Consider the following 10,010-nt stretch of genomic DNA (forward strand, 5'->3'; position numbering starts at 1 on the left):
TCCCTTGACCTGTTGGTTACTCTTCTTTTGATTCAGCCCAGGATACAGTTGGCTTTCTGGGCTGGAAGCTCACACTGTCGCCTCACATACAGTTTTTCATCCATCAGTATCCCCAAGTCCTTCTCCACTGGGCTATTCTCAATCCCTTAATCCCCCAATGTGTATTGACACCAGGAGTTGCTCTGACTCAGGTGCAGCACTTTGCACTTGGCCTTGTTGAACTTCATCAGGTTCACATGGGCCCATCTCTCAATTCTGTCCATGTCCCTCTGGATGGCATCCCTTTGTAAAGTCCCAGACTCATGCAACGAGTTTCTTAAATTGGGGTGTTCAGGGAAAAGAGTTTCCTCTGATCCACCCCTCCACCAACCTCCAGCTCTTTACTGAAGTCTTTTCTTCCTCACAAAGTCCAAGAAGACAGTTTTGAGTCCGTGCTACTTGGTTCCGTGCCAGTCTCTGCTGTGTGACACTCTCTCTCTCTCTGTTCCGTAGCTGCTGTAGTTTTCCATTTTGGTAGCCACATCTAAATCCAACGTAGGCACCACCGAACCTGCCGCAGTCCATCTCCAATTTCGCCTGGGGGTTTTCCCCCCTGGCACCGAGTTGCTTCATTAGCAGTCCATCTCCTTTGGCTCAGTTTAAAAGACAACCTTAAAATCCACCCCCCATCTACGGGGGGGGGGGGGGGGGGAAGAGCCCCCCCTCAACTTTCGCTCCAGGTGTTCGGTCCAGTTATAACTGTCCTGAGCTGCCCACAGCTTAGCTGCAAAAGGGGGGGGGAAAGAGGGCTTGACCGAAGGCCTGCCTCTCTCTTTCCCTCTTACCAGCTGTTGTGAGTCTCTTCCCTCACAACACATTCTTACATCCTGCCTTCGGCCCTAGCCAAACTTTGGCTTCTCTCCCTCTCTAGTTCTCACTCACACACACACAGACAGACTGCCAACAGTTTCTGGTTGTTATGCTATCTGATTTCACAGGAGCAAAAAAAGAACAGCTGCTATTGGTTCCCCTGGTCGGAATTTCAACTGGGACTAACCATTTCTAACTCAGGACCCCTGGGGGGGGAAGCCAGTCAAACCAAGACACTCATGTTTTCTGCCTGGGCACGCAGATAAGACCACAGTTCACCACGTGATCTCTCTTTCTGCGTGTGACGGAGGCAGATCATGAGCAGGACTGGGACCAAGATCGAGATTGTGGTTGAGAACGTTCTACTGATCTATATCTGTAGTCTCTGTCTCTGTAGTCTCTGTAGTCATCCTCTGTTGGAGACAACAACAAGTCTGTCAGAAGGAAGTAAGAAGATGGAAGACAGGAAGTACAAAAACGGGCTTCCTGGACTTTCTGCAAATCATCATGACTCGACAAAAGCTGTGTCAGCATGAGTTTACTATTTTTCAGCCAATCCTGATGTATTTATACATGAAGACACCAATAGCAGACTGACATGTGTATAGCCTGATATATGTGTACATGAAAGTACCAATAGTAGGTTGACATGTGTATGGTCTGATGTATATTTACATGAAAGGCACAAATAGTAAGTTAACATGCGTGTTGTGTGAAAAGTATAAATGTCTGCCACCTGTTACAATAAAAATCTCTTCCAGCCTTCTTGCTATCCTGTCCCTGCTTTGGAAGAAGATTCTATGTCGCTTGGGCCGTCTCAACAGCGACAATCCTCATATTTGGAGTGCTCATAAGGCCCCTCTCTAACAGGTGTTCATTGGTAACTGGGATCGAAATTGTCTCTAGGAAATGAGTTGCTGGATTCTACTCCCTCTTCTATATATTGTAACATAGTGCACAGCGTGCCCACAAAGCGTTGCTTCCGTGTTTGGAAGCATCACTGCTGCCAAGACATGAACATATGGTGCAGGAGCACCTTGGATTATCTTTCTCCACATAGGCATTGTGCAAGTGACACCCTCTGGTTTGTCAACGACGCAATCGTATTGAGGGTCATCATACATAAGTTCCAACAATGCCAATTCTCTTAAGTACTGGATGGTTTCTTCTACCTTAGTCCACTTTCTTGGGGGGCACGTTAAATATTCTTTGAATGGATACTTTTCTCTCACACTTGTGACAAGCCGTGACCAAAGACTGCTTACGGGTTTCCTGTCTGCAAGTAATTGGTCAAGTTCACGATCTCTGGTGATGGATCCTAGTTGTTGTGCTTCATGACCTACTAACATGTGAGCTTTAGCCCCACTGTCTCGGCATCGGAACAGCCAGGGTAGAATTCGTTCACCAGGCTTACGAGTGTAATCTCTTCATAAGTCTCAGAGTTCTGCTGGAATCATTGATCGCAAAACTTCACTTTCCATTCTCGGGGGTTTTGGTAGAGTACTGGCACTGGTATCAGTATCGGGCCCTGCCCCATTATCATCTGACTTGCTTTGATCTTTGGTTGGTTGTAGACATGCTGTCAGGCTTCGGTATCCATGACTTCCTTGTCACTACAAGGGCAAGAGATATCTCAGGTGATGTAGTTTGAGTCCCACTTCCAGTGGATGTAGTAGAGGCGGCGCTGGTCTCAGGTGGCATAGTTTGAGTTTCTGCCTCTGCCTTAGCCTTTCGAGAGTAGTCAACAGCAGCTCGATAAGCACTCACCAGGCCCCAGTACAAAGCAAAAAACTGCATATTTGGATCGTCATATGAAAAACACCCTTCCGCTAAACGACGTGCCATCTCATCAGGATCAAACACTTGTTCTGGCGTGAAGTCCCAACTAATGGGAGGTGTCACGCATACTACCAATTTGCCAAAATTTACCCACATTCCTTGCCATCCAAAACCTGGCCTTTTCAAGGCCCTTCCCGAAGTTCCAGCGAATCCATTCAAGATTTGGCCTTTCCTACAACAAGGAAAACAGTACGACACCACCTTTCCTTTGGCAATGGATTTGCCATATGTAGGATGGAAGAAGTCCTGTCAGAGATGGACTAGTGAAGAAAAAGAAGAAAACCGCTCAAATGTTATAGAAACAGAAGTTTTTAATGTGGTTTAAACAGGTTTTAAAATGGCTTTTGTTTTCCTGCAAAGTCATTGTTCCTTCTTCCCGATACCCCCTGTGAAGGACTCTCGTCTCCCATACAGGAGTGTCCTGGGAAGATGTCCTGAGGTGTTTCTCATTGGCCTTTGTTAACCACTTCCTATTGGCTGTTAACTCTTTACCTGATTGTTTTTTTCTGTATGACCCTGAACCTGTAATTGGTCCCCTTTTGACCCTCCTAAGAGCCTTATAAACCCCTACCCCACAATAAACTTCCTCTTTCGTCTGTCCCTCCCTGGTGGTCTGTGTGAGCTCCTTACGGGTTCACCGGGCCACGTGCCGGGGGGCAGGGGGGAAGAGCATTCACCTTCCAGGTAATGGGCTGGCACCCAGGGCCTGAAGGTTCCCCCTCCAACTAATCCGCCGTACTTTCCAGTGTTAAATAACACTTCCATGGCCTTTATCAATAATAGCACTGTTGTTAAACAATTTAGGTAAGGATTGGGGTCAATTCTAATCCTAGGGACCTCTGTTACTAGGCCCTTGATGTCAAAATTAAGGAAAGGCAGAAATTGGTAGATGCCTTCTGGGTGACTTCTCACAGGGTATCCAGAAACATATATAAAAATGGCTAGGATGACCAAAAAAATGAATAAAAAGGTCATGTTTATATATTCTTTCTCTTTGTTCCAAAACAGTAAGTATGTTTATATAAACAAAAGCCCTCTTGGCAGCTCTCCCAGTAGTGTCCCAAAACAATGGCTATGTTTATACCAACTTGGCTACCTTCCCAGACTCTGTTCCAACAACAATCATGGCAAAACAAAACAAACCAGGCAGAAACACCAGATAATGTGTGGTGGTTTGGAGCTGGCTCCCTGCCAAGTCTCCAAACTCTACCGCAAGAGCTCCCCTCCCAAAACCAAGGGAAAAGAAAAAATCCAAGAGAACCAAAATAAGAGAGAGAGAGCTAAAGTAATATATAAATATATTTACACTTATATTACATTTATATACAGTTACAAAAGCTCTATACACATAAGAGAAAAAAACCCCAACACTCAAAAACAGAAAAGGGAAAGGGAAAAGGGACAAAACAAAAAAAAAACCCAAAACCAGGTATACACACTCAATAAAGAAATAGCCAAAGAAAACCTTAATACTTTCCTTGAGATAGCACAATCGTGCTCAATGCCACTGCCATGCTACCGGACCCTGGATCGGCAGAAACAACAGGCCCGGTCAGGCCTCAGCTCCCCCACAGGAGCGAGACCAGCCACAGGAGTCTGCTGTCTCCAAACCTCGCCGGAAGAGAGAAAGAGGCTTCTCTCTCCGTCTATATGTTTGATTACGTAAAGGAATAGGATGGAATAGGATGGAACTTCCTTTCTTCCTGGTTGCCAGGAAGGAAGGTCTAGACTCAAAACCATTACAGAGGTCTAATCAGCTGGCCAGGGGGTGGAGCCAAGGTCATTTCCAGGAGATTTAAACTGCTGCAGGGAGTGTGGTGACCTGGAGCATGGTGAACAGAGGCATGGCATGTCAGTGAGAGTGTGGCACGGCAGTTTGCTCAGGAAGGGCACAGCCACCCTCCCAGCTCTCTCTGGTGGCTTGTGAGGTAGGTGTGTGGCTGTCAGATTTTTTTTGTTTTTTTTTCCTGCAATTCAACTCGACCCAGCAATGGTTTTCAAACAAGCAAAAGCCGTTGCTGCTGCTATCGGGGGAGTGTGCTAACACAGACAGAACTCCAAGGAAGGATGCAGCTGTTCAGGTCACTGGCTGCGCAGTGTGTCTGAGCCTGGCGTTAGTACCAGAGGACAGTTTGAGAGAGGCCTGCATACGACGCGAGCAGGTGAATGATTTGCTGTGCTTAGTGACAGAGCTCAAGGAAGTGGAGAGGCTAATAAGTATTAGGGAGAGTGAAAGGGAAATAGACTGGTGGAGTCATACCCTTTCAACCTCAAAAGAAGTCCAGCAGGAGATGGTGAAGCCCTGCCCCTCCTGCCATCAGGCAGATGGAGCAAACCAAGTAGATGGGGAGGAGTGGAAACAGGTCCCTGACCAGAGAGGTAAAAGAATCCCCTCCCAACCCCCATCACCTCCCACAGTGCCCTTAAAGAACAGATATGAGGCCCTGGACTCAGAGAATCAGGTAGAGGACAGTCAAGAGGAATATCTGTCTGGAGGGTCTCCTGGTTGTACCCCATCTACCAGACGGATTACAACCACAGCTATAAATAAAAAAAGAAGGGTAGTTGTAGTTGGTGACTCCCTTCTGAGGGGAACTGAGGGCCCTATATGTCGACCGGACCCATCCCACAGGAAAGTCTGCTGCCTTCCTGGGGCCCAGGTGAGGGATTTTAGTAGGAGACTCCCTGAGCTAATCCGGCCCTCTGATTATTATCCACTGCAGGTAGTCCAGGCTGGCAGTGATGACACTAATGGAAGAGGTACCAGGCTAATTAAAAAGGACTTCAAGGCACTGGGTCGATTAGTTAATGGGACAGGAGCACAGGTGGTGTTTGCCTCAGTTCCTGCAGTAGCAGGGATGAATGAGGAGTAGGAAAACCCATCTTATCAATAGGTGGCTAAAGGATTGGTGCCACCAGCAGAATTTTGGTTTTTTCAACCATGGGGCAAATTCTATGGTACCTAGCCTTCTAGAGCCAGATGGACTTCATCTATCTAGCAAGGGCAAAAGGACTCTAGCCCAAAAGATGTTGGGGCTGATCAAGAGGGCTTTAAACTAGGTTTGAAGGGGGAAGGGATTGAAACCAGGCTCTCCAGAGAGGAGCCTAAGAGTGGAAAGCCTGAGTTAGAAGTGATATCAACAGCCCAGCTGAAGTGCATGTACACCAATGCATGCAGTATGGGTAACAAACAAGAGGAGCTGGAAGCCATCGTGCAGCAGGAAAGCTATGATGTAGTCACCATCACGGAAACATGGTGGGATGACTCGCATGACTGGAATGCTGCCATGGATGGCTACAAGCTCTTCAGAAGGGACAGGCAAGGTAGGAGAGGTGGAGGGGTGGCTCTATATGTTGGAGAGTCTCTTGACTCTGTAGAACTTTAAGTCAGTAACAATAAGGTTGAGTGTCTGTGGATCAGAATCAAGGAAAAGGCCAACAAGGCTGACATCCTGGTGGGAGTCTGTTACAGACCACCCAACCAGGATGATGAGGGTGATGAATTATTTTACAAGCAGCTGGCGGATGTCTCAAAATCACCAGCCCTTGTTCTTGTGGGTGACTTTAACCTGCCAAATGTCTGCTGGGAACTCAACACAGCAGAGAAGAGGCAGTATAGGAGATTCTTAGAGTGTATAGAGGATAACTTCCTGTTCCAGCTGGTAAATGAGCCTACCAGGGGTGGGGCCCCACTAGACTGGCTGTTCACAAACAGAGAGGGGCTGGTGGGAGATGTGGTGGTCAGAGGCTGTCTGGGGCACAGTGACCATGAAATAATGCAGTTTTCAATACTCTGGGACACAAAGAGGGCCATCAATAAAACTTCTACCCTGGACTCCTGCAGGGCAGATTTCAGCGTAGTCAGAAGTCTGGTTCAGAGGGTACCTTGGGAAACAGTCCTTGAAAACAAAGGGGTCCAGGAGGGATGGACGTGCTTCAAGAAGGAAGTATTAAATGCAGAGGAGCAGGCTGTCCCAGTGTGCAGAAAGGCGAGCCAGCGGGGAAGATGGCCAGCCTGTCTGAACAGGGAGATTTTGAAGGAAATTAGGGGGGAAAAAGAGAGCTTACCGACTGTGGAAAAAAGGGCTGGCTACTCATGAAGAGTTTAGGAATATAGTTAGATAATGTAGAAAGAAAATTAGAGAGACAAAGGCGCAATTTGAACTCAATCTAACCACTTCCGTGAAGGATAAAAAGAAGTGCTTCTACAAATACATCAATAGCAAAAGGAGGGGCAAGGAAAACCTCCATTCTTTGTTGGACATGGGGCGGAACATAGTAACCAAAGATGAGGAAAAGGCTGAGATACTTAACACCTTCTTTGCCTCAGTTTTCAACAGTAAGAAAGGTTGTCCTCAGGACAACTGGCCTCCGGAGCTGGCAGACAGAGACAGGAAGCCAAATAGCCCCCCTGTAATCCAGGAGGAAACAGTTAGTGACCTGCTGAGCCACTTGGATCCTCACAAGTCTATGGGACCAGATGGGATCCATCCTAGGGTGATGAGGGAGCTGGTGGAAGAGCTCGCCAACCCACTCTCCATCGTTTACCAACAGTCCTGGTTCACTGGGGAGGTCCCAGATGATTGGAAGTTGGTGAATGTCATGCTGATCCACAAAAAGGGCTGCAAGGAGGACCTGGGAAACTACAGGCCTGTCAACCTGACCTCAGTGCCTGGCAAGGTTATGGAGCAGATCATCCTAAGTGCAATTACACAACACCTACAGGACGGACAAGGGATCAGACCCAACCAGCACAGGTTTAGGAGGGGCAGGTCCTGTCTGACCAACCTGATCTCCTTTTATGATCAGGTGACCCGCCTGGTGGATGAGGGAAAGGCTGTGGATGTGGTCTATCTGGACTTCAGCAAAGCCTTTGACACCATCTCCCATAGCATAGTCCTGGAAAAACTGGCAACCCACAGCTTGGACAGGAACACTCTCTACTGGATTAAGAATTGGCTGGATGACCAGGTCCAGAGAGTGGTGGTGAATGGTGTTGCATCCAGTTGGAGGCTGGTCACTAGTGGTGTCCCCCAGGGATCAGTGTTGGGCCTGGTTCTATTTAATATCTTTATTGATGATTTAGATGAGGGGATTGAGTCCACCATTAGCAAATTTGCAGATGACACCAAGCTGGGGGGGGAGTTTCGATCAACTGGAAGGCAGCTCTTCGGAGGGACTTGGACAAGCTGGAGAGATGGTCTGATTCCAGCGAGATGAGGTTCAACAAGGCCATGTGCCAGATCCTGCACTTTGGCCACAACAACCCCCTGCAACGCTACAGGCTGAGCACAGAGTGTCTGGAGAGCAGCCAGGCAGAAAGGGACCTGGGAGTTTGGATTGACAGGAAGCTGAACATGAGCCAACAGTGTGCCCAGGTGGCCAAGAAGACCAACGGCATCCTGGCCTGTATCAGGAACAGTGTGGCCAACAGGTCCAGGGAAGTGATTCTTCCCCTGTACTGTGCTGGTGAGGCTGCATCTCGAGTGCTGTGTCCAGTTCTGGGCCCCTCAGTTCAGGAAGGATATTGAGGTGCTGGAGCAGGTCCAGAGAAGAGCAACAAGGCTGGTGAAGGGACTCAAGCACAAGTCCTGTGAGGAACAGTTAAGGGAGCTGGGGTTGTTTAGCCTGGAGAAAAGGAGGCTTAGGGGAGACCTCATCACACTCTACAACTACCTGAAAGGAGGTTGTAGCCAGGTGGGAGTCGGTCTCTTCTCCCAGGCAACCAGCAGTAGGACAAGAGGGCACAGTCTTAAGCTCTGCCTGGGGAGGTTTAGGTTAGATATTAGGAAGAAATTCTTTACGGAGAGAGTAATCAGACATTGGAATGGGCTGCCCAGGGAGGTGGTGGATTCACTGTCCCTGGAGGTTTTTAAGATGAGACTGGATGTGGCACTTAGTGCCATGGTCTAATAACCACGATGGTGTTGGATCAAGGGTTGGACTTGATGATCTCAGAGGTCTTTTCCAACCTGGTTGATTCTATGATTCTATGATTCTATGTTACATGGAGGTTTTGATTGGGCAGGGCCAGCTCTATTGGTAGAGCCTCTAGTGTGAACTAACCAGGTGGCCTTTGCTAAATGTAGATCCCAATGTTTGATGGTCCCACCACCCCTTGCTTTCAATGTGGTTTTCAACAGTCCATTGTACCATTCAATTTTCCCAGAGGCTGGTGCCTGATAGGAAATATGATATACTCACACAATACTGTGCTCTCTGGCCCAGGTGTCTATGAGGCTATTTTTGAAATGAGTCCTGTTGTACAACTCAATTCTTTCTGGGGTACCATGTCAACACAGGACTTGTTTTTCAAGGCCCAAGATGGTGTTCCAGGCAGTGGCATGAGGCACAGGGTATGTCTCCGGCCATCCAGTGGTTGCTTCTACCATTGGCCCATTGTCAGCACATAGCACTCACTTTAGTGGGTTTGTGGGAGTATGATATAATCAATCTGCAAACCTTCCCATATTTATATTTTGACCATCATCCACCATACCACAGAGAATTTACCCGCTTGGCCTGCTTGATTGCAGCACATGTTTCGCAGTTATGGATAACCTGGGAGATAGTGTCTATGGTTAAGTCCACCCCTTGATCACAAGCCCATCTTTATGTTCCATCTCTTCCCTGATGACCTGAGGTGTCATGGGCCCATTGAGCCAGAAATAATTCACCCTTATGTTGCCAGTCCAGATCTGCCTGAGACACTTTAATATTGGCAGCCCAATCCACCTTCCATTGTTGTGATGTTCTGCAGTAGCCCGACTCTTCGGTACATGTGCATCTACATGACATACTTTTACAGCCAACTTCTCTATCTGGGCAGAGATGTCTTGCCACAATTCAGCAGCCCAGATGGATTTCCCTCTGCTCTTCCAAGGTCTTTTTTCATTGGTCTGGCCACCCCCACAGAGCATTTGCTACCATCCACGAGGCAGTGTAGAGGTAGAACGGTGGCCATTTCTCTCATTCAGTGATATCTAAAGCCAAATGGAAGGCTTTCAGCTCTGCAACCCGACCTGATCCACCTTGTCCCTCAACAGCTTCTATGACTCGCGGCATAGGACTTCCTACATTAGCTTTCCTTTTTCGATTTGTCCCTATAATATGTCAGGAACCGTCAGTAAAGTGACTGTATCACTTTTCATTTTCTAGTAGCTGATTATATGGTGGGGCCTCCTCAGCACGCGTCACCTTCTCCTCCTCTGATGATAGTCCAAAATTTTTGCCTTCAGACCACTTTGTGTTGACTTCCAAGATCCCTGGGTGATTGGGGTTTCCTATTCAAGCTCACTGCAGAACAAGGAACCTACCTACTT

The sequence above is a fragment of the Corapipo altera genome, unplaced genomic scaffold, assembly GCF_003945725.1.
Source record: "Corapipo altera isolate COAL_440 unplaced genomic scaffold, ASM394572v1 61029, whole genome shotgun sequence".
In the NCBI taxonomy this organism is placed as follows: domain Eukaryota; kingdom Metazoa; phylum Chordata; class Aves; order Passeriformes; family Pipridae; genus Corapipo; species Corapipo altera.